General features: G+C 42.5%; 1 pseudogene; it reads left to right on the top strand.

The window, feature by feature from the left end:
- The first annotated feature begins 18,651 nt into the window (after positions 1–18,651).
- Positions 18,652–26,198, top strand: part of LOC139477234 (serine/threonine-protein phosphatase 6 regulatory ankyrin repeat subunit B-like) — a 214,874-nt pseudogene continuing 207,327 nt past the window's right edge.

The raw sequence follows: 26,198 nt of genomic DNA, 5'->3' as shown, positions 1-26,198 counted from the left end.
CTTGACCAATTTATATTAAACTGTTTAAAAATATGATAACCTACTGACACAAACTGAGTTGCCAAAATTGCATGCATAAAATATCACATTTTTTGTATCGCTACATTACATACTAAACGATGTTGGACTGACTGAAGTGTTACATAAACCATGCATACGCACTACCAATTTGCTAGTTTCAACTATGGAAAAGACACTTAAGGATCCCTTTATACAAAAGTCGAGGGAAAGTATGGAGTCGAGTCCAAAGGGTATATACTATAAACACTAAAAGTAAGTAAATTATCTGTTACTCCCTAATACTTCAAATCATAACTTGCCCATTGAGACTGGCCGATGGCAGAATATACCAAGAGAAGAACGACTTTGTCAACTCAATGATTCACTTTCTTTTCAGATGCGATTCTCTTCTATAACATAAGAATTCTGTATATTCCAAACAATTCTACAAGTGGTCAAATATTTTTAAACTCTGCAGAACTGTATCACCTAATAGGTTAAAAGATATAAGAACTTTGTCCAAATATATTTTATGTCTATGTAGGTTAATTTGAAGGAACTGATGAACTTGTCACTCATGTTGATATGTTTGGTATTTGGAGCCACCATTCCAAGATTGTTAATTCTCCCTTTCAACATGAATCGTGAATGTACAATCGTTGATAGCATAGCAAGCTCCATAAGTGATATCTGTACAGCTTTTGAAGAGTGCAGACTGTTGATAGTTAGCATAGCAAGCTCCATAAGTGATATCTGTACAGATTTTGTGGTGTGCCGACTGTTGATAGTCAGCATAGCAAGCTCCATAAGCGATATCTGTACAGACTTTGAAATGTGCAGACTGTTGATAGTTAGCATAGCAAGCTCCATAAGCGATATCTGTACAGACTTTAAAGGTGCGCCGACTGTTGATATTTAGCATAGCAAGCTTCATAAGCGATATCTGTACAGATTTTGAAGTGTGCAGACTGTTGATAGTTAGCATAGCAAGCTCCATAAGCGATATCTGTACAGAATTTGAAGAGTGCAGACTGTTGATAGTTAGCATAGCAAGCTCCATAAGCGATATCTGTACAGACTTTGAGGTGCGCCGACTGTTGATAGCATAGCAAGCTCCATAAGCGATATCTGTACAGATTTTGAAGTGTGCAGACTGTTGATAGTTAGCATAGCAAGCTCCATAAGCGATATCTGTACAGACTTTGAGGTGCGCCGACTGTTGATAGTTAACATATCAAACTCCATAAGCGATATCTGTACAGACTTTGAGGTGCGCCGACTGTTGATAGTTAACATATCAAACTCCATAAGCGATATCTGTACAGACTTTGAGGTGCGCCGACTGTTGATAGCATAGCAAGCTCCATAAGCGATATCTGTACAGATTTTGAGTTTCGCCGATTGTTGATAGTTAGCATAGCAACCTCCATAAGTGATATCTGTACAGACTCTGAGGTTTGCGGACTGTTGATAGCAGCATATCAAGCTCCATAAGCGATATCTGTACAGACTTTGAGGTGCGCCGACACTTGATAGTTAGCATAGCAAGCTCTAAAAGCGATATCTGTACAGACTTTGAGGCTCGCTGATTATTGATAGTTAGCATAGCAAGCTCCATAAGTGATATCTGTACAGACTTTGAGGTGCGCCAACTGTTGATAGTTAGCATAGCAAGCTCCATAATTTAAGCGATATCTGGACAGACTTTGAGGTGCGCCGACTGTTGATTGTTAGCATAGCGAGCTCCATAAGCGATATCTGCACAGACTTTGAAGTGTGCGGAGAGTTGATAGTTAGCATAGCAAGCTCCATAAGCGATATCTGTACAGACTTTGAGGTGTGCCGACTGTTGATAGTTAGCAAAGCAAGCTCCATAAGTGATGTCTGTACAGACTTTGAGGTGCGCCGACTGTTGATTGTTAGCATAGCGAGCTCCATAAGCGATATCTGTACAGACTTTGAGGTGCGCCGACTGTTAATAGCATAGCAAGCTCCATAAGCGATATCTGTACAGATTTTGAAGTGTGCAGACTGTTGATAGTTAGCATAGCAAGCTCCATAAGCGATATCTGTACAGACTTTGAGGTGCGCCAACTGTTGATAGTTAGCATAGCAAGCTCCATAAGCGATATCTGCACAGACTTTGAAGTGCGCGGAGAGTTGATAGTTACCATAGCAAGCTCCATAAGCGATATCTGCACAGACTTTGAAGTGCGCGGAGAGTTGATAGTTACCATAGCAAGCTCCATAAGCGATATCTGCACAGACTTTGAAGTGCGCGGAGAGTTGATAGTTACCATAGAAAGCTCCATAAGTGATACCTGTACAGACTCTGAAGTGCGCCGGCTGTTGATAGTTAGCATAGCAAGCTCCATAGGCGATATCTGTACAGACTTTGAGGTGTGCGGACTGTTGATAGTTAGCATAGCAAGCTCCATAAGCGATATCTGTACAGACTTTGAGGTGCGCCGACTGTTGATAGTTAGCAAAGCAAGCTCCATAAGCGATATCTGTACAGACTTTGAGGTGCGCCGACTGTTGATAGTTAGTATAGCAAGCTCCATAAGCGATATCTGTACAGACTTTGAAGTGTGCGGAGAGTTGATAGTTACCATAGCAAGCTCCATAAGCGATATCTGTACAGACTCTGAGGTGCACCGACTGTTGATAGTTAGCAAAGCAAGCTCCATAAGCGATATCTGTACAGACCCAGAGGTGCGCCGACTGTTGATAGTTAGTATAGCAAGCTCCATAAGTGATACTGTACAGACTCTGAGGTGCGCGGACTGTTGATAGTTAGCATAGCAAGCTCCATAAGCGATATCTGTACAGACTTTGAGGTGCGCCGACTGTTGATAGTTAGCAAAACAAGCTCCATAAGTGATATCTGTACAGACTTTGAGGTGCGCCGACTGTTGATAGTTAGCATAGCAAGCTCCATAAGCGATATCTGTACAGACTTTGAGGTGCGCCGACTGTTGATAGCATAGCAAGCTCCATAAGTGATGTCTGTACAGACTCTGAGGTGCGCCTACTGTTGATAGTTAGTATAGCAAGCTCCATAAGCGATACCTGTACAGACTCTGAGGTGCGCGGACTGTTGATAGTTAGCATAGCAAGCTCCATAAGCGATATCTGTACAGACTTTGAGGTGCGCCGACTGTTGATAGTTAGCATAGCAAGCTCCATAAGCGATATCTGTACAGACTTTGAGGTGCGCCGACTGTTGATAGCATATCAAGCTCCATAAGTGATATCTGTACAGACTCTGAGGTGCGCCGACTGTTGATAGTTAGTATAGCAAGCTCCATAAGTGATATCTGTACAGACTTTGAGGTGCGCCAACTGTTGATAGTTAGCATAGCAAGCTCCATAAGCGATATCTGCACAGACTTTGAAGTGCGCGGAGAGTTGATAGTTACCATAGCAAGCTCCATAAGCGATATCTGCACAGACTTTGAAGTGCGCGGAGAGTTGATAGTTACCATAGCAAGCTCCATAAGCGATATCTGCACAGACTTTGAAGTGCGCGGAGAGTTGATAGTTACCATAGAAAACTCCATAAGTGATACCTGTACAGACTCTGAAGTGCGCCGGCTGTTGATAGTTAGCATAGCAAGCTCCATAGGCGATATCTGTACAGACTTTGAGGTGTGCGGACTGTTGATAGTTAGCATAGCAAGCTCCATAAGCGATATCTGTACAGACTTTGAGGTGCGCCGACTGTTGATAGTTAGCAAAGCAAGCTCCATAAGCGATATCTGTACAGACTTTGAGGTGCGCCGACTGTTGATAGTTAGTATAGCAAGCTCCATAAGCGATATCTGTACAGACTTTGAAGTGTGCGGAGAGTTGATAGTTACCATAGCAAGCTCCATAAGCGATATCTGTACAGACTCTGAGGTGCACCGACTGTTGATAGTTAGCAAAGCAAGCTCCATAAGCGATATCTGTACAGACCCAGAGGTGCGCCGACTGTTGATAGTTAGTATAGCAAGCTCCATAAGTGATACTGTACAGACTCTGAGGTGCGCGGACTGTTGATAGTTAGCATAGCAAGCTCCATAAGCGATATCTGTACAGACTTTGAGGTGCGCCGACTGTTGATAGTTAGCAAAACAAGCTCCATAAGTGATATCTGTACAGACTTTGAGGTGCGCCGACTGTTGATAGTTAGCATAGCAAGCTCCATAAGCGATATCTGTACAGACTTTGAGGTGCGCCGACTGTTGATAGCATAGCAAGCTCCATAAGTGATGTCTGTACAGACTCTGAGGTGCGCCTACTGTTGATAGTTAGTATAGCAAGCTCCATAAGCGATACCTGTACAGACTCTGAGGTGCGCGGACTGTTGATAGTTAGCATAGCAAGCTCCATAAGCGATATCTGTACAGACTTTGAGGTGCGCCGACTGTTGATAGTTAGCATAGCAAGCTCCATAAGCGATATCTGTACAGACTTTGAGGTGCGCCGACTGTTGATAGCATATCAAGCTCCATAAGTGATATCTGTACAGACTCTGAGGTGCGCCGACTGTTGATAGTTAGTATAGCAAGCTCCATAAGTGATATATGTACAGATTTTGAGGTGCGCAGACTGTTGATAGTTAGCATAGCGAGCTTCATAAGCGATATCTGTACAGCCTCTGAGGTGCGCCGACTGTTGATAGCATAGCAAGCTCCATAAGTGATATCTGTACAGACTTTGAGGTGCGCGGACTGTTGATAGTTAGCATAGCAAGCTCCATAAGTGATATCTGTACAGACTTTGAGGTGCGCCGACTGTTGATAGTTAGTATAGCAAGCTCCATAAGTGATATATGTACAGATTTTGAGGTGCGCAGACTGTTGATAGTTAACAAAGCAAGCTCCATAAGCGATATCTGTACAGACTTTGAGGTGCGCCGATTGTTGATAGTTAGTATAGCAACCTCCATAAGTGATATCTGTACAGACTCTGAGGTTTGCGGACTGTTGATAGGAGCATATCAAGCTCCATAAGAGATATCTGTACAGGCTTTGAGGTGCGCCGACTGTTGATTGTTAGCATAGCGAGCTCCATAAGCGATATCTGTACAGACTCTGAGGTGCGCCGACTGTTGATAGCATAGCAAGCTCCATAAGTGATGTCTGTACAGACTTTGAGGTGCGCCGACTTTTAATAGCATAGCACAGCAAGCTTTATAAGTGATATATGTATGATTATGTGGTTTATATGGTTTTCTAAACAGGATATTATGTGTTTCAGCTTCGTGTACTGCGAAACGACGCGAGAGGGCTGAACGTCTCCCAGTGACTACACAGAAGGTAGGCAGGCAGAGAGCCCACTGCTAAATCCTTCATACAATTAACAAGCTGGTGTAAAGACCCGTCGTGGCTGCCTCTTGCATGCTATCGTATCTCAGTTGTGTAGATGGGTGCTCATGTTGTCAACAACAGGGCTGCCTTTTGCATGCTATCGTATCTCAGATGTGTAGATGGGTGCTCATGTTGTCAACAACAGGGCTGCCTCTTGCATGCTATCGTATCTCAGTTGTGTAGATGGGTGCTCATGTTGTCAACAACAGGGCTGCCTCTTGCATGCTATCGTATCTCAGTTGTGTAGATGGGTGCTCATGTTGTCAACAACAGGGCTGCCTCTTGCATGCTATCGTATCTCAGATGTGTAGATGGGTGCTCATGTTGTCAACAACAGGGCTGCCTCTTGCATGCTATCGTATCGCAGTCGTGTAGATGGGTGCTCATGTTGTCAACAACAGGGCTGACTCTTGCATGCTATCGTATCTCAGTTGTGTAGATGGGTGCTCATGTTGTCAACAACAGGGCTGCCTCTTGCATGCTATCGTATCTCAGTTGTGTAGATGGGTGCTCATGTTGTCAACAACAGGGCTGCCTTTTGCATGCTATCGTATCTCAGTTGTGTAGATGGGTGCTCATGTTGTCACCAACAGGGCTGTCTTTTGCATGCTATCGTATCTCAGTTGTGTAGATGGGTGCTCATGTTGTCAACAACAGGGCTGCCTCTTGCATGCTATCGTATCGCAGTCGTGTAGATGGGTGCTCATGTTGTCAACAACAGGGCTGACTCTTGCATGCTATCGTATCTCAGTTGTGTAGATGGGTGCTCATGTTGTCAACAACAGGGCTGCCTCTTGCATGCTATCGTATCTCAGTTGTGTAGATGGGTGCACATGTTGTCAACAACCGGCTGCCTTTTGCATGCTATCGTAACTCAGTTGTGTAGATGGTACTCATGTTGTCAACAACAGGGCTGCCTCTTGCATGCCATCGTATCTCAGTTGTGTAGATGGGTGCTCATGTTGTCAACAACAGGGCTGCCTGTAAAGATAATCGGCTGAACTGGGATTCGAACCCACAATCATCGGTTTCTGGCGTGCCCAAGGGACGGAAATCTGAACAGCGAATCGCGGCGCCCTAGACGACTAGATTTGTTTACATCTCGCTGCACTCTGTGACCTAAGGCTGAACTGAGGTTCGATCAGTTGATGTGCAACAAAAGTACACTTACAATGATGTCACAATGCTAATGACCTGATGACATTGTCTAAAGTAGACGTTTTTCTCTGCCAAATACGATCTCGGTAATTCACAATCTCGTCGTCTTGGCATTTGCATACACAAGTCGGCATAGTTTAACAAAGGCAAAATATACATCTTTTTCCCTAGAGTTGTGTTGCAAATTGTTGGTGCTGAAATTTATAAAATAATAAGATAAAATAAATATGATCAGTGAGGCATGTGTTTCTCACACTTTTAACCATTGAAATTATTGGCTTCAAATCTGGCTCACAGCAATTGTTCATCGGCAATACTTTGAATGGCACAAACGTAAATATCAAGCAAACCGAAAAAAAAGTGACAACACCCTTTCCACAGCCAATATAATTTTCTGCATAAAGCAGAGTCGATTGTACGATTCCGACTATATCATGAGCATGTGTTTATAAATCACTATCAAATAGTAATGTAACCAAGTGTTCGCGAAAAGGTGAGCGTATCCTGCCCCGCCGGTGGCACCCGTCACAAACGCATGGCAAGTGAGTTGTTCACCTGAAACAACACGGGAACACATGGTACAAGTCAAAATGAGGAATTGCATCGGACATCATTTTGTCACTGATGTGTCATATTTGGAAAGGTGTACTATAAAACGTGTTGGTCAAGAAAAGTATCGAAATTGCGCGTTTTCTCAGCCCTGGGCATATTATGGAATTAGCAGATTTAAGCTGAGAAGCACAATATCTAAATTTAAGGGCAGGGCTGAGGAACCACAGATGACCAATGAAAGGAAGAATGACTGTCACATGTGAAATGAAACAATACACACAAGTGAAATGAGCGAGCCACACTTTAACAAAAGAAATTGTTTTCTTTTTTCAAGGAGTGAATTAGTCATCTGTCAACAAAGTAACAAGAACCAAATAGCGCAATTATGAGTGTTTGTCACATGCGTTAAAACAGTCCTGAGAATCTAGAATACCATCTATGTTAAGGGCCCAATGTGTCGTGTATACATGGAAACCTCTAACAATTGTGGTGCAACATTTGGTCAAAGTGGCCATATAGAAGCGTGCTACAACAATTCTTGAAGATCTCTCGGTTTGGGAGATCAATCCATTTTACCATTTAATTTAAGCCCATGGGCATAAACACGTTTTAATATTGTTATTTATATTCGAATAAATAACAAGGAGGCTTAAAACGTGTACTCCCGGTATTGATTATAAGAGGTGTTTGTTTTTTCCAAAAGGACATTTCGCGTCTGATTCGCACGGTTGTCATTACAGCGAGGGGCTGTGGTCAAAACGTTTGCTCGTCTCGCCCAACGCATACATGCAACTTCGATTGCCCACATGAGAAGAAAGCGTGGAACGTATTTCTGATGTCCTCCGACGTGCTGTTGCTGGAATACTGCACATAATAAACGGCATAAAACCATACTCACTCACTCTGTCCCCGTAAGGCGGCATGTACTGTAACTCGTACATAAATGCGTTTGACTCACTTGGTGCCACTGGACCGTGAGGGAAATTACCCTTTTCATCCGTGCAGATATTAAACACTGTGTGCGTAAAATCAAAATCATAACCGTCATCATGGCGTTAACATAGTGTGACTGACATTTTATACAGTGCCACGGATGTCGAAATATTGTGAGATTAGTAAAGTAGTTTCCGACCTTTTTCTGCCTAGTTTAAACTTCAAGCGAATGGCGGCGAATTTTGGTTATGCACCCTTGTCACATGCAGGTGTTTTAGTGTCAGGGAACCAATCTGAAAAATAAATCTGATTAGACTACTCATAAAGATTTACTTTTCCCTACCGTAGAGTTGGCGTAAGACTACTGACGTTTACTCCGCAAGAGAAGTTGTTTTCAAGTATAGCATATTTTATCGAATGTGTGTCATGGCGATTTGGCGGGCGCTAGAATCTAGTTAACTAGTCAGGGACTGATTGCACTGTAAAGTTCGATTTGCTTTTCCTTTCTTTGAAACAGGGATAATGGCGTTATGATTGCTTTGCTGAAATAGTAAATATCGTTTGTCTAATGTACATGGAACATGTTTGATTGTGCAAGATAATTATTGATAACTATTATGAATGTATAGACAATGTAATACAAAATCTCCTCTGAAAATGGAATATGTTATCATAACACGATATGGTTCGTATTTCCAACATTGTGCATTTGGTATGAAATCTAATGAAGATTACATTCACAAATGATTGATGTTTAGTGAACTCTTGATTACCGTATGACATTCTATCGCATCATTAATGTTTTTATGCTGTAGCTGTTGTGCTAGAAAAGAGTAATCACGTTGTTGCTGTTGTTGTTATTTTTCAATGGCGTTGCAATCTGCAATTCTATTTGTATAAGCTAAGGACTAAGTCACACATTCAGGATGTTTATGGCTGTACTTGATGGGACTATTCCCGATTAAAATTTGTCAAAATCCTAATCTAGATCTTGTGATTCGTGGCGGTAAGTTCACAAATTTGTAAATTACATTTGTTTAATCACGACAACAATCAGGTATTGTTCAGGAAGCGTCCAGATTCAACCGTTTCCAGCCGAATTCGTCCCGATTCTCCCTTTGTCAATCCGAACCTGATCCGATTTGTATCATCCGCTTGGTAAAAAACGACCGAATCTGTCCCGACAGCGTCCCCATTCTCCCGAATGTGATCAGACAGTGAACCGACAAAGACGGTTCGCATTCGTTAAGATCTGGAAGCAATCAGGACTCGATCGACAAGAAAAGGCAATGAACAATTTTTCCAAATCATGCCTGTTCATCACGACAGCGTCCCGATCCAAAGGACACTGTCCAGCCAACACAGGATTGTTACGATTTTGATCCGATACAGCAGAATCTGTCACGACATAATCACGACATAGTCACGACATAGTCACAACAAAGTCACGACATAGTCACGATCGCAACCCGACTAGACAAAATGGGTTGAGTTTCCCGAATGTTACGGGACGCACCATACTGTCGGTCTGCTTGGCCGACCTCTCTGGACCTTTCCCGATCCGTAGGACTCTGTTACGAACGTATACGACTGCGTCCAGACAATGATAGGACATAACAGATCACTGAGATTAGTAATCCGACCTTTCCACTTTTCGTGTCGCAGTGCTGTCTGATGTCAAACGGGAGCCACAATCGGCACTGTGTAAACTGAGTGAGTGAGAGAGTGAGTGAGTGAGTTTCCAGTAAAATCACATCGGAGACTCGAGAAAAATGATGCACACATTGTTCCAATGTAGGAAATCGCTCTAGGCGACCCTATCCTTTTCTGATTCCAGATCACAATGCTAACTTCAACTCCAATGTTGACCTAAATGCCTGGAATCATCATGAACGTTAAATGGATGCACAGAGTAAACAGATTGAACACAAGGGCAGTGGATTTCTACTTGCGTTTTTTTTTTTCATGCTACACTGTAGGACGTATACAAGACACGTGCACCCTCGCGCGCTCCACGCTATCACAACTTACAGTGTCACGTGGCTCCTATAACAAGTCTTTTTCATCAAAAGTATGTCGCCGGTGAGCATACCGTCGTTTATGTAGAAAACATTTTTTTGTCTCCTGCAGACATTATAGGGATAACTATCGTTATAGCCGTAAACCAATTTATTTATATGCCAATTTATTTTATATCTTATCAGTATATAATAATAATAAGAAGAATAGTGACACATGTGTTGAAAATCAGAGAATTATGTTCACTTGTGTTGTTTTTTGTTTCTCTTACATTCCGGTGTCGATTATGAAAATTACATGAAGATAACAGTTTAGGAATCGCCATTTCCTATTCATAAATACAAATGTACTTTTGGGGGCCTTTTTAGCACCCGATAACTGCATATCGCGTACAATGCTCCCCGAAGACGATGTCTAAAGGCGCGCAAAAGTCGCAACATGTATGCCAGATAACTCTTAGCCAAAGGATCAACACGGCGCAAAGATATTTTGTAGATACATACCTACTGATGCAAAGATATTTTGTAGATACATACCTACTGATGCAATGTAAGTACCTATACTGTCAGAAAGCGCACATACGTATCCCAGAAGGTAAACCGAATTGCAATTTCAGAATCAGGATATGAGAACATGGCATGAATTTAAATATTTAGGTAATGATAAATAAAACAGAAAAAAATCAGAAATTCAAAGCAAAACTTGTGATATGTTTTCACAACAATGACTACCTGAAACATGTGCTATTGTTTTCACCGCCTCCGTGGTCCAGAGGTACAGCGTGCGCCCGGAGAGCAGAAGGTCCGCGGTTCGATTCCCACACACACACGTGCATACACGTCGCTATGTAAGTGCAATAATCTTGGACGCGACGTTAAACCCGATTTCACCTCAGTGGACACAATAGGTATTAGGTTGACATAATCATAGTGGTATGCATGATATATGTTTAAAGTGTGTTCAGAATGGAATGGTATAAAAACTGTTTTCTTGGCACATGATAATGTTTACAACATATCTGCGCGTATTTTTGTGAGTGTGCATGTTTTATGTAACCTTGAATCATTCTTCTCTATAAGAGTTACCTCCCTGACGTTTTAACACACTGTCAGTGTACTGCTGTAGTCTGACACGTAAGTTGATCAGGCTGTCGAAAAAGTTGTTTTCCTTCCAACACGAAACTGGGTCCATGTTTCCCGCATAGCGATCTGTAAGTAAGGAAAGGCTGCTATGTGATGTGTGCGGGGAGCCACTGAGAAGTGTCGGGAAGCGTGAAGCAAGTGTGATCGCGAGATTTTGGTTACATAGACTTGCGGCTAGTCCCCATCACCAGATTCCAAGGCTGTGGTCAGAGTTAACGCAACCCGCCCTTATCTCACTAGGTGTGATGCCCACTTCTTGGAAGAACAAAAACAAATTTGAAAAGTTTTTCAACGATTAATATCATGAAAAAAAATCTAGACTTTGTCAGATGTGTTAGCTGTACCCAATTGTCATGTAATGATATCTATACAACGTCTAGCCTATGGCTTGTGTACGAAGATGAACCTCTATTGCCAGTGTCGTAACTTTAAGTATAATTCTAATTAATCAAACTGCACAGTTTCAGTGAGTGAGTGAGTGAGTTGGGTTTAACGCCGCTTAAAACAGTATTCCAGTTATATCACGGCGTGTCAGCTTAATGTGGGAGGAAAGCCCGAAATGATGCAGGTCTCAGCCGTTTACCACTTCGGTGAAACCCACGATCAAGGGTATGGTGCTGACAAACCTAGAAACATAATTGGGGCGAACCGGGATTCGAACCCACAATCACAGGTTTCCGGCGTGTCCAAGGGACGCAACTCTGAACAGCGAATCGCGGCGCCTTAGACGACAAACGACAAACATGAATTGAATCAAAGCTAGTAATATGCTTTCACAGCAATGACTTCCTGAAACATTTGTTATTGTTTTCAAGGAACAAGAGGTATTAGGTGGACCATCATAGTGGTATACGTGGCTCATGTTAAAGTGCTTTCAGAATGGAATGGCATAAAACCTGTTGTGTTGTGAGGTGATGAGCAACACGTTCAAGCAGTGCAGCACCGTGGCAGCCTGGGCTGTAAATAGAAACACTGGTTTCGTATTCCAATAGATGACATGACCAGTGTTGACACAAAAGTTCATAAGAACTAACCATCAAAGCATGAAACAAATAATTCACTAAGGAAACAAGAGGTCGTGTATGAATTTATGTCAAACACGTTAATCTAAACCATGGTAGTATTAAACCTATATCAGAATTGACAGTCAATAGTATGCCCACTTACGTCTGGTGACCTCACCAGCGTGTCGTCCAGAGAGCTGCTCCTCCATTGTTCAGTGTATATGACGACAGCTACTTCAATTATTTGCAATATTTCTGTGCATATGACGATAGCTACTCCAGCCTTTTGTTATGTTCTGTATATATGACGACAGCTACTCCAATGATTTGCCAATGTTCTGTGTATATGACGACAGCTACTCCAATGATTTGCCAATGTTCAGTGTATATGACGACAGCTACTCCAATGATTTGCCAATGTTCAGTGTATATGACGACAGCTACTCCAATGATTTGCCAATGTTCTGTGTATATGACGACAGCTACTCCAATGATTTGCCAATGTTCTGTGTATATGACGACAGCTACTCCAATGATTTGCCAATGTTCTGTGTATATGACGACAGCTACTCCAATGATTTGCCAATGTTCTGTGTATATGACGACAGCTACTCCAATGATTTGCCAATGTTCAGTGTATATGACGACAGCTACTCCAATGATTTGCCAATGTTCTGTGTATATGACGACAGCTACTCCAATGATTTGCCATTGTTCAGTGTATATGACGACAGCTACTCCAGTGATTTGCAATTGTTCTGTGCATATGACGACAGCTACTCCAGTGTTTTGCCATTGTTCTATGTATATGACGACAGCTACTCCAATGTCTTGTTTTGTTCTCGCTCTCGTTTTCTTTGACAACTCAGGAGCACAATATCCCCATCACTAGTTTTTTCCTGTGCTAATGTATCATACTACAGAAGTCATCGACTTCACCAGTAATGACGTCAAAGGGCTTTTGAAAGGAATATTGCTGTTGTTGCTGATTAACTCATGTGTCTCGAACAACAGTAGTTGGAGTGAGTGAGTGTTGTTTTGCGATGCTTTAGCAGTATTCCAGCAATATCACGGCAGGAGACACCAGTACTGGGCTTCACACATTGTACCCATGTCGGGAATCGGCCCCGGGTCTTCGGTGTGACGAGCTTACATGTTAACCACTAGGCTACCTGACCGCCCCTAGTTGGAGGTCTAATCAGGAATGTGTGAGTGTTGTTGTTGTTGATCTCATATGTGTTTTATACAAGAGTAGTTAGGGGTTTAGCCAGGAGTGAGTGAGTGTTGTTGTTGATGTCATATGTGTCTCATACTAGATTAGTTAGGTGTGTAGCCAAGAGTAAGTGAGTTAGTGTTGTTGTTGATGTCAAATGTGTCTCGAACTGCAGTAGTTAGGGGTTTAGCCAGGGGTAAGTGAGTGAGTGTTGTTGTTGATGTGAAATGTGTCTCGAACTGCAGTAGTTAGGGGTGGAGCCAGGAGTAAGTGAGTGAGTGTTGTAGTTGATGTCAAATGTGTCTCGAACTGCAGTAGTTAGGGGTTGAGCCAGGAGTAAGTGAGTGTTGTTGTTGATGTCAAATGTGTCTCGAATTGCAGTAGTTAGGGGTTGAGCCAGGAGTAAGTGAGTGTTGTTGTTGATGTGAAATGTGTCTCGAACTGCAGTAGTTAGGGGTTTAGCCAGGAGTAAGTGAGTGTTGTTGTTGATGTCACATGTGTTTTATACAAGAGTAGTTAGGGGGCTTAGCCAGGAGTAAGTGAGTTTGAGTCGTTGTTGATGTCAAATGTGTCTCGATCTGCAGTAGTTAGGGGTTTAGCCAGGAGTAAGTGAGTGAGTGTTGTTGTTGATGTCAAAAGTGCCTCATGCTACAGTAGTCAGGGCCTTAGCAAGGAGTAAGTGAGTTAGTGTTGTTGTTGATGTCAAATGTGTCTGGAACTGCAGCAGTTAGGGGTTTAGCCAGGAGTAAGTGAGTGTTGTTGTTGATGTCAAATTTGTCTCGAACTGCAGTAGTTAGGGGTTTAGCCAGGAGTAAGTGAGTGAGTGTTGTTGTTGATGTGCAGTTATGGGGGTTGAGCTAGGAGTAAGTGAGTGTGTTGTTCTTAATGTCAAATGTGTCTCGAACTGCAGTAGTTAGGGGTTTAGCCAGGAGTAAGTGAGTGAGTGTTGTTGTTCATGTCACATGTGTTTTATACAAGAGTAGTTAGGGGTTTAGCCAGGAGTAAGTGAGTTTGAGTCGTTGTTGATGTCAAAAGTGCCTCATGCTACAGTAGTCAGGGCCTTAGCAAGGAGTAAGTGAGTTAGTGTTGTTGTTGATGTCAAATGTGTCTGGAACTGCAGCAGTTAGGGGTTTAGCCAGGAGTAAGTGAGTGTTGTTGTTGATGTCAAATGTGTCTCGAACTGCAGTAGTTAGGGGTTTAGCCAGGGGTAAGTGAGTGAGTGTTGTTGTTGATGTGCAGTTATGGGGGTTGAGCTAGGAGTAAGTGAGTGTGTTGTTCTTAATGTCAAATGTGTCTCGAACTGCAGTAGTTAGGGGTAGAGCCAGGAGTAAGTGAGTGTTGTTGTTGATGTGAAATGTGTCTGGAACTGCAGTAGATGGGGGTTTAGCCAGGAGTAAGTGAGTGAGTGTTGTTGTTGATGTCAAATGTGTCTCGAACTGCAGTATTTAGGGGTTGAGCCAGGAGTAAGTGAGTTTGAGTTGTTGTTGTCAAATGTGTCTCGAACTGCAGTAGTTAGTGGTTTAGCCAGGAGAAAGTGAGTGTTGTTGTTGATGTGAAATGTGTCTGGAACTGCAATAGGTGGGGGTTTAGCCAGGAGTAAGTGAGTGAGTGTTGTTGTTCATGTCACATGTGTTTTATACAAGAGTAGTTAGGGGTTTAGCCAGGAGTAAGTGAGTTTGAGTCGTTGTTGATGTCAAATGTGTCTCGATCTGCAGTAGTTAGGGGTTTAGCCAGGAGTAAGTGAGTTAGTGTTGTTGTTGATGTCAAGTGTGTCTGGAACTGCAGCAGTTTGGGGGTTTAGCCAGGAGTAAGTGAGTGTTGTTGTTGATGTCAAATGTGTCCCGAACTGCAGTAGTTGGGGGTTGAGCCAGGAGTAAGTGAGTTTGAGTTGTTGTTGATGTCAAATGAGTCTCGAACTGCAGTAGTTACGGGTTAAGCCAGGAGTAAGTGAGTGTTGTTGTTGATGTGAAATGTGTCTCGAACTGCAGTAGCTAGGGGTTTAGCCAGGAGTAAGTGAGTGTTGTTGTTTATGTGAAATGTGTCTCGAACTGCAGTAGTTAGGGGTTAAGCCAGGAGTAAGTGAGTGTTGTTGTTGATGTGAAATGTGTCTCGAACTGCAGTAGGTGGGGGTTGAGCCAGGAGTAAGTGAGTTTGAGTTGTTGTTGATGTCAAATGTGTCTCGAACTGCAGTAGTTAGGGGTGGAGCCAGGAGTAAGTGAGTGCTGTTGTTGATGTGAAATGTGTCTCGAACTGCAGTAGGTGGGGGTTGAGCCAGGAGTAAGTGAGTGTTGTTGTTGATGTGAAATGTGTCTCGAACTGCAGTAGTTGGGGGTTGAGCCAGGAGTAAGTGAGTGAGTGTTGTTGTTGAAGTCAAATGTGTCTGGAACTGCAGTAGTTAGGGGTTTAGCCAGGAGTAAGTGAGTGTTGTTGTTGATGTGAAATGTGTCTGGAACTGCAGTAGTTAGGGGTTTAGCCAGGAGAAAGTGAGTGCTGTTGTTGATGTGAAATGTGTCTCGAACTGCAGTAGGTGGGGGTTTAGCCAGGAGTAAGTGAGTTTGAGTTGTTGTTGATGTCAAATGTGTCTGGAACTGCAGTAGTTAGGGGTGGAGCCAGGAGTAAGTGAGTGTTGTTGTTGATGTCAAATGTGTCTGGAACTGCAGTAGTTAGGGGCTGAGCCAGGAGTAAGTGAGTGTTGTTGTTGATGTCAAATGTGTCTGGAACTGCAGTAGTTAGGGGCTGAGCCAGGAGAAAGTGAGTGTTGTTGTTGATGTCAAATGTGTCTCGAACTGCAGTAGTTAGGGGCTGAGCCAGGAGTAAGTGAGTGTTGTTGTTGATGTGAAATGTGTCTCAAACTGCAGTAGTTGGGGGTTGAGCCAGGAGTAAGTGAGTGAGTGTTCTTGTTGATGTTAAATGTGTCTCGAACTGCAGTAGGTGGAGGTTGAGCCAGGAGTAAGTGAGTTAGTGTTGTTGTTGATGTCAAATGTGTCTGGAACTGCAGCAGTTATGGGTTTAGCCAGGAGTAAGTGAGTGTTGTTGTTGATGTCAAATGTGTCTCGAACTGCAGTAGTTAGGGGATTAGCCAGGAGAAAGTGGGTGTTGTTGTTGATGTGAAATGTGTCTCGAACTGCAGTAGGTGGGGGTTGAGCCAGGAGTAAGTGAGTGAGTGTTGTTGTTGATGTCAAATGAGTCTCGAACTGCAGTAGTTAGGGGTAGAGCCAGGAGTAAGTGAGTGAGTGTTGTTGTTGATGTCACATGTGTTTTATACAAGAGTAGTTAGGGGGCTTAGCCAGGAGTAAGTGAGTTTGAGTCGTTGTTGATGTCAAATGTGTCTCGATCTGCAGTAGTTAGGGGTTTAGCCAGGAGTAAGTGAGTGAGTGTTGTTGTTGATGTCAAATGTGTCTCGAACTGCAGTAGTTTGGGGTTGAGTCAGGTGTAAGTGAGTTTGAGTTGTTGTTGATGTCAAATGTGTCTCGAACTGCAGTAGTTAGGGGTTTAGCCAGGAGTAAGTGAGTGAGTTTTGTTGTTGTTGATGTCAAATGTGTCTCGAACTGCAGTAGTTAGGGGTTGCGCAAGTCAAAGGAAAATTGCCAACATCCTCTACCGAGTTTCGTACAGGTCACTCTGACATTGGCTAAATTTAATGTGAAGTCATTTGGCCGAAATCCATACTTTCCTGAAACCTCTGATGCCCATTAATGTTTCCACAAATAACTAATATGCAATTACCTAAATCTTAGTGTCCCAAAGTTCAAGCGGGTCAAGCTGACATGCAGATTACTGACGTCGATTATGCATGTATGTCTCGTCTAACAGATGTGTTAGTGTGGCGCTACAATGCCATGCTCCTTACAGCACAGATAGAGTTTCTTATTCTCTATACCTCCAACATGGGGCGACTAAATGTGACAGCAGCAGAGTATTGATGAGTAGAGTAAGAGATTACCTTTTTATTACAGCATTCTGTATATAGAGGATTAAAAACACAACCAGCATCCACATACAGGCTTTGTCTCAGAGAAGCTCTAAAGGCTCAAAGGCAAATCCTCAGTCTCTGATGATGAATAGAATCTAGTTTTTTTAAACTCACTCATTTGCTGGTTCGACATGAATTGTCTCAGTATCAGCCTGAAAGGGAGAATATGTCGATTCGGATTGATTGTCAGGGTGACAGACGAAGCTACGACAGGTTGATCAGACTTGACCCATGTCAACTCAGTCCAACACAGAACAGATAAAGAGGTTGTGGCAGATTTGGCTACAGCAGCAGAAGAATTTAGAGTAAAAGTAAGCTACCTGGCGACGGCAAAGCTGATGTTTCGTTCTTGTTTAGTTTAAGAATTTTGATTTCTGTTTGATAAACAGGGCAGAACTTGGAAGTGGCCATGTGTTGCCCATCGCAGTTTGAACATTTCAAATCTTGAGGACAATCTGCACTTTCATGGTTGTCACCATAACGATGACAAACCAGGGGATGTGTACAGGTTTTCGAACCATGTCCACTTTTTTTTACATTTAAATCATCGGAGTGTATTGGGGACATACATCTTCACTCCGATGTTGACATAACCAGCTTTAATTGAATTGGGAGCAGGTCAACGGGCAAGTGAATAAATATGTGTTCGTTTGAACAGTAGTTGATTTATTATCCTTTCTGGTAAAACGTTTGACAGACTAAACTTGATTTTTGTCCCGGCACATTTCACCTGAAGAGCTCCACTGCGCAAACGTGTCACATTTTAAACTCCCCACAATGGCCATGAACAGATCTGGATATACCAATTTGATTGGTTTATGATCTGTAACTTCGATCACAAGGAATCAACATGTGTATTAGCCTTATCAAACGAACTCGTATCCAAATGTCTTCGTTTAGAAACAGAATGATTGTTAGCCATGGTGAAACAGGGAGGGGGATTTTTGGGGGTGGGGGATTGGAGGAGTAAGGTATATGTGAGACTGCATGTGGCATAGAGACCTGGGTGTCTGCTACGGGTGATCAAAGGTATATGTTGTACATTGGACATATAGACCGTGGTGTCGGGGATGGGTAATAAGTAAGTTCCGCAGCGTGAGACAAAGAGATGTAATTTACGCACATTATCAATGTTAAGGGGTTGGATCGAGATTAGTTAAAGTAAACAAGTAATCTAATATTTTTCAAGTTACTTCAATAATAATAATACTCTCAACACGAGGCTATTGTGGCAACATACTTGGTATGTAACACAATACCCTGATGAAGTTCCCTGCCTTATTTGTGTCTGTGGTGCCACATGTACGCACAGGAATTTTCTGTCAGAGCATTCCTGAGTTGGCTTTTTGTCAAACACTTCGGACTAAGCTCCATCTTGATCCAGCACCAAGTCAGTCTTCTCGTAACTGCGACGAGCTGCACATATCTCTGCATGATGGAACAAACAAGCGTTGTATTCATCATTCTTGTGTTCTTATGTGGTGTCAGAGACGCACATGCTGATACCAATTTGACCGACTTGACTGGACAAGTGAGAGTCCTGACAGCAAGTATCCAAGCATGGAAAGGAAGAGTTGTTAATATTAAGACTGATATGAAACAGCACTTTAAGAGGTGGGAGTCATCACTGAAAAATCAACTGACTGACACGTTCATTCCTGCCCTGATAAAGCCTCTAGTGGAGCAAGCGATTACTGGCATCCTGAAAGAGTATAACATTAGGAATATTATGAGTGGACGTGTTCATGATTTAGTTAACAGACTGAAAGTCAACGTTCATTACACAAAGACACAACTTCGGGCAGTAACACAACAGCTCCGACGTGTAGAAAGGGAAAGAGACAGTTACAAAGAAAGTATTGAAAAACATCGTAGCGAGGTGAACACAGACATCCACAGTTTACAGCTGCAGCTGAATGAGACGAAAGCTGGTCTTCGCGATGCAAAGATGGTGAACACTTTTCTTAAGGAAGATTTAGTTACACTAAATACAAGCTGTGTGAAGAGAGAAGAGATAGAAGCGCGCTCCAATGATGAACAGTTATACAGGGCGGGCGTGCAGGAAATGCAGCAAAAGTTAAAAACTGACATTCAGAGTTTAAACATTCAACTAAATCAGACCATTGATGACCTACATGATTCAAATCAAGTAATCACTGGTCTTACAGAGGACATGGTGACACTGAACACAAGCTGTGTGGTGAGAGAAGATATTAAAGAGGTCAATGTTACTGACAGGTCGCTGACTACATCGTCGTTGTCGCAGGTGTCATTCACAGCATCGCCCCCTTCGTTTCCGGGTGCTGCAGGAGGTGAGACTTTTAGCAGAGATTTCTCTCTAAACATTCCATGCGAAAGATGCATGAAATATATTATTAAATTTGAAAAAAGCATTAGTGTATGTCTTGAATTTCAAACAATATATCTATATATATCTATATGTATGTATATGTATATGTATGTATATATACAAGTTAAAGGCAGAAGAAGGCATATCATTTGTATGTATGTATGTATACATATATGTATGTATGTATATGTATGTATGTATATATATATATATATATATATATATATATATATATATATATATATATATATATATATATATACATACATACATACATACAAAGGATATGCCTTCTGCCTTTAACTTATGTCTAAACATTCTGTGTTATAAATGTGTAATACAATAAAATACACTGACACATAACCGTGTTATCCTACATAAAACTGTCTCAGAAAATTGAGATGTCTGAATAAAGTCCAATATTCATATTCACCCTGTAGCAGAACGAACAACAAATAAGTAAAACATACATGGAGTTCTACACACTGCACGTATCACAGTTATTGATCTAATAATCAAAATGCATTCTCCACATTTATCATGGTGTCCTCCTTATGTAATATTCAGAACTTAGTTTTGATGAATAGGCATACATGTTATTTACATCCCATCACATAAAGCTATGACAGATATCACATGATTCATTATACTCATCTCTGTGCTACATATTACTTAAACTGCACCAATGCACTCATATGTACACGATGTATAGTATACATATAAAAATACAGTTCACAAATACAGGCATGTAGCTTATACTAGGACTAGAATGTTTAAGATGCCTACCGAATGTGTGGCACTCAGGTGACAGTAGGCATAATCTACTGTAACTGCTTGTCACTGCAGATCCTGCTGTAAGTGATCAAATACACGTCACTTACATAGTTTAGTATACATATCATACAATTATATACACAGTAATACTGCCATATCATTTTATTCTAAAAATAATCTCAAATTGAATAGCATAGATAAACCTACATAAATATGCCCTTATCTGAGCCATACTAGCATTACCTGTGCTGTGATATACTCTTAATTACAAACACACATGATCATGGAGGTATAATCATTAATGTACTTATACTAATGACTTTAACTACATTCATACACTCAAATCACACAATTATAACCTACACTGAACTAATGCTTACACTATACATGCTGTACTAAAACAAATATTATATCCTACATATTGTTTATAACTTCGTATTAACACACACACACACACGCACGCACGCGCGCCCGCGCGCACACACACATATATGTTGTCATACTGTTTCATGCGAAAGAAAGTCATGATTCATTCGTTGGAAAGATGTCATCGCGTCAATGTAGCACGTTCAGATAGCATCATCTTCCCGAGGCATGATCGTCCACAAGTCAATTTATTAAAGTCTAGTTTCCAGCCCGATGAACTTTTGATCTTGACCTAGGGCGGCCTGTGCGGGGTCGATCCTTGACTTTTCTGCAGAACATATTGAACATATTGTCTACCCACCGAGACTTCCGCCAGTTTCCGGAATGACAATAACTCTTAGGCGTTCATTACATTGTAGACCGCCTCCGTGGTCTAGTGGTAGAACGTCCGCCCGGAGAGCGGAAGGTCCGGGGCTCGATCCCTAGCCGCGTCATACTAAAAGACGTTAAAAGATGGTAATTGTTGTTTCCCTGTCTGGTGCTCGGCATTAAGGGGTTAAAACAAGGACTGGTCGGCTCACAGTCAGTATACTGTGTCTGAGTGGGGTATTCATGGTATCTCAGTGAGCTAGCACTATAAATCGGCATCAGTCCGGACTATTACAAGCAGACACACACACACACACACACATACACACACACACACACACACACGTCGCTATGTAAGTGCAATAATCTTGGACGCGGCGTTAAACCCAATTTCACCTCCTCATAACATTGCAGACGACGCATTCCTACTCTGATCATAAACATTGCAGTGCAGCAAGCGTAGAGAGTTTACCAGCTCACGTGCACGGAGGAATGTTTGTGTGCAAGGTTTCGTGTGTGTTGAGGCGTTAGGGTTTGGTTCCGAAACCGTTTAGCGTCTGTCTCTGGCAGTCTTGTTTTCAAAGCTGATCGTCCTTCTGATCATAATATCAAAAGACGGGACACCCAATACCCAGGTACATAGGTCAACGTCGGTATGAATACTCCCAGCAATATTCAATACAATATAGAAAAGAGCGCATGACTCAGATAAAAACTAGAAAAGGTGCGCGTCTCTTAAATAAGTTTTTAGTAATACGACATTTACACGGGGTGAAAATATACAGGAGCGTTCTACTAGGCTAACTATACTACTCAAAAGCAGTTAGGGAACACTGATATGTTTGCACTTAAAATAAAAAAGGAACAGAAGACTGAGTAGTAAATTCAATTATGACCGAGTATACAGTAAGAAAGAATCATGAACAATCCATTACATTTCATAACGTGAGTGTCAGTGAGTTGGATTGAACGCCTCTTTTAACAGTATTCCAGTTACATCACGGCGTGTCAGCTTAATGTGGGAGGAAAGCTCGAAGTGATGCAGGTCTCAGACGTTTACCACTTCGGTGAAACCCAAGAGCACGGGTATGGTGCTGAAAAACCTAGAAACATAATCGGGGCGAACCGGGATTCGAACCCACAATCATAGGTTTCTGGCGTGCCCAAGGGACGCAACTCTGCACAGAGAATCGCGGCGCCTTAGACGACTGGGCCACCCGTGCCCCCGAAAGAATCATGAACAACCCACTACATTTCATAACGCGAACAAGCGTTGATGTCAATAATGTCACTGGGGTCAAAATTGGAAATCCAGGCCATGAGAGAAAAGTCAGTAACGAGTGTGTCCGCCCCTAGCAGCCACACATGCAACACAACGACGCCTCATGGATGTCACTAATGTCTGTAGTGTGTTCTGTGGGATAGCAGGCCACTCAGCCATTGAGCAAGCTGGCGTAGATCTGGAGGTGGAGGGTGGCTCTCTCTAACACGTCTCGTTAACAGATCCAATACGTGCTCAATGGGTGCCATATCAGGATAATATGCTGGCCATTCCATGCGAGTAACATTGTTTTGTCCCAGAAAGTCAGTGACTATGCGTGCACGATGAGGTCTAGCATTGTCATCCTGGAAAACCGCCTGTGGGCCTATTCGATGAAGACAAGGGATCATCATTGGTCTCAGAATTTCACACCTGTAGCGAACAGCATTCAGATTCCCGTTGATGACGTACAGATTGGTTCTGTGATGAAATGAGAAGGCGGCCCACACCATGACACTACCACCATCAAAACGATTGTGCTCACGGACGTTGACGTCAGCAAAACGTTTCCCACGCCGTCTGTAGACAAGAACACGACCGTCATTATGCTGCAGTGAGAACCGAGATTCAAAGAAAAAAGAACTGCTGACCACTGTTGTCTTGTCCACTGTCGGTGTTGGTGGCCCATGCGTCTCTGGCTGCTCTGTGACGCGGAAGAAAAAGCGATCTAACGGCTTGACGTCGGGGCCTGATGTTTCTTTCCCTCATACGGTTTCTTGTGGTTTGGTCACTGACATTTGTTCCTGGAGCAGCCCTCGGTTGCCTTCAAAGATGGTTTGCTGTGACTGTTCTCCTCCTCAATGCTTCAACAACGACGCACCGGTCTTCTCTTCCTGTTGTCACACGAGGGCGTCCTGACCTTGATCGATCACATACTGTCTGTGTTTGTTGGAATCGCTGACGTAATCTGCAAATGACGAATGGACTAACATTTAACCTTCGAGCAGCTTCCCGCTGTGAAATATTTTCATTTAGCAACCCAATAGCTCTGGCTCGTTCTTCAGTCGTGAGGTGTCGACGTTGTGGCATGTTGAACACAGTGTGGCTCGTGCTTCGTGAGGATAAGTGAGCAAATGCACGATCTCCATTCTTACGGCAGCTGTGAGGAGGAGATTACAACAAAAATTACCATTAAATGAATGCTGGTCAAAATTAACGTTGACGAGTCCAGTATGATTCAAATTCTTTGTTCTGGTCATGAAGTCACTTGAGTAAAGGTAGTCTTTAATATCAGTATGTAAGCCGCCGATCAGGAGGCCATTTACCAAATTTAAAAGGAATCGAATGAACAGTGCTACAAAATATCAGTGTTCCCTAAATTGTTTTGACGAGCGTCATCAGGAAGCGTCATTAACACTCCCACCACTGAACAGTAGACATGATACACCAGCCCTGTGTTTCTAGTGCAGTCAGGAAGCGTCATTAACACTTCTAACACTGTACAGTAGACATGATACACCAGCCCTGTGTTTCTAGTGGTATCAGAAAGCGTCATTAACACTTCTAACACTGTACAGTAGACATGATACACCAGCCCTGTGTTTCTAGTGGGGACAGGAATCGTCATTAACACTTCCAACACTGTACACTAGACATGATACACCAGCCCTGTGTTTCAAGTGTAGTCAGGAAGCGTCATTAACACTTCTAACACTGTACAGTAGACATGATACACCAGCCCCGTGTTTCTAGTGTAGTCAGAAAGCGTCATTAACACTTCTAACACTGTACAGTAGACATGATACACCAGCCCTGTGTTTCTAGTGTAGTCAGGAAGCGTCATTAACACTTCTAACACTGTACAGTAGGCATGATACAATAGTCCTGTGTTTCTAGTGGACACAGAAAGCGTCATTAACACTTCTACCATTGTACAGTAGACATGATACACCATCATTGTGTTTCTAGTGGACACAGAAAGCGCCATTAACACTTCTAACACTGTACAGTAGACATGATACACCAGCCCTGTGTTTCTAGTGGTATCAGGAAGCGTCATTTACACTTCCAACACTGTACAGTAGACATGATACACCAGCCCTGTGTTTCTAGTGGTATCAGGAAGCGTCATTTACACTTCCAACACTGTACAGTAGACATGATACACCAGCCCTGTGTTTCTAGTGGTATCAGGAAGCGTCATTAACACTTCTAAAACTGTACAGTAGACATGATACACCAGCCCTGTGTTTCTAGTGGACACAGAAAGCGTCATTAACACTTCTAACACTGTACAGTAGACATGATACACCAGTCCTGTGTTTCTAGTGGACACAGAAAGCGTCATTAACACTTCTAACACTGTACAGTAGACATGATACACCAGCCCTGTGTTTCTAGTGGTATCAGGAAGCGTCATTTACACTTCCAACACTGTACAGTAGACATGATACACCAGCCCTGTGTTTCTAGTGGTATCAGGAAGCGTCATTAACACTTCTAAAACTGTACAGTAGACATGATACACCAGCCCTGTGTTTCTAGTGGACACAGAAAGCGTCATTAACACTTCTAACACTGTACAATAGACATGATACACCAGCCCTGTGTTTCTAGTGGACACAGAAAGCGTCATTAACACTTCTAACACTGTACAGTAGACATGATACACCAGCCCTGTGTTTCTAGTGGACACAGAAAGCGTCATTAACACTTCTAACACTGTACAGTAGACATGATACACCAGGCCTGTGTTTCTAGTGGACACAGAAAGCGTCATTAACACTTCTAACACTGTACAGTAGACATGATACACCAGCCCTGTGTTTCTAGTGGTATCAGGAAGCGTCATTAACACTTCTAAAACTGTACAGTAGACATGATACACCAGGCCTGTGTTTCTAGTGGACACAGAAAGCGTCATTAACACTTCTAACACTGTACAGTAGACATGATACACCAGCCCTGTGTTTCTAGTGGTATCAGGAAGCGTCATTAACACTTCTAAAACTGTACAGTAGACATGATACACCAGTCCTGTGTTTCTAGTGGACACAGAAAGCGTCATTAACACTTCTAACACTGTACAGTAGACATGATACACCAGCCCTGTGTTTCTAGTGGACACAGAAAGCGTCATTAACACTTCTAACACTGTACAGTAGACATGATACACCAGCCCTGTGTTTCTAGTGGTATCAGAAAGCGTCATTAACACTTCTAACACTGTACAGTAGACATGATACACCAGCCCTGTGTTTCTAGTGGGGACAGGAATCGTCATTAACACTTCCAACACTGTACACTAGACATGATACACCAGCCCTGTGTTTCAAGTGTAGTCAGGAAGCGTCATTAACACTTCTAACACTGTACAGTAGACATGATACACCAGCCCCGTGTTTCTAGTGTAGTCAGAAAGCGTCATTAACACTTCTAACACTGTACAGTAGACATGATACACCAGCCCTGTGTTTCTAGTGGACACAGAAAGCGTCATTAACACTTCTAACACTGTACAGTAGACATGATACACCAGCCCTGTGTTTCTAATGGCGGCGGGAAGCGTCATTAACACTTCTAACACTGTACAGTAGACATGATACACCAGCCCTGTGTTTCTAATGGCGGCGGGAAGTGTCATTAACACTTCTAACACTGTACAGTAGACATGATACACCAGCCCCGTGCTTCATGAACAACTCGTGGTTGAAGCCATGTATGAACA

Source organism: Haliotis cracherodii, unplaced genomic scaffold (assembly GCF_022045235.1).
Source record: "Haliotis cracherodii isolate W230 unplaced genomic scaffold, xgHalCrac1.p SCAF_32, whole genome shotgun sequence".
NCBI classification, from domain to species: domain Eukaryota; kingdom Metazoa; phylum Mollusca; class Gastropoda; order Lepetellida; family Haliotidae; genus Haliotis; species Haliotis cracherodii.
The sequence above is the reverse complement of the archived record's forward strand: the minus strand, read 5'-3'. Positions and strand labels throughout refer to the sequence as shown.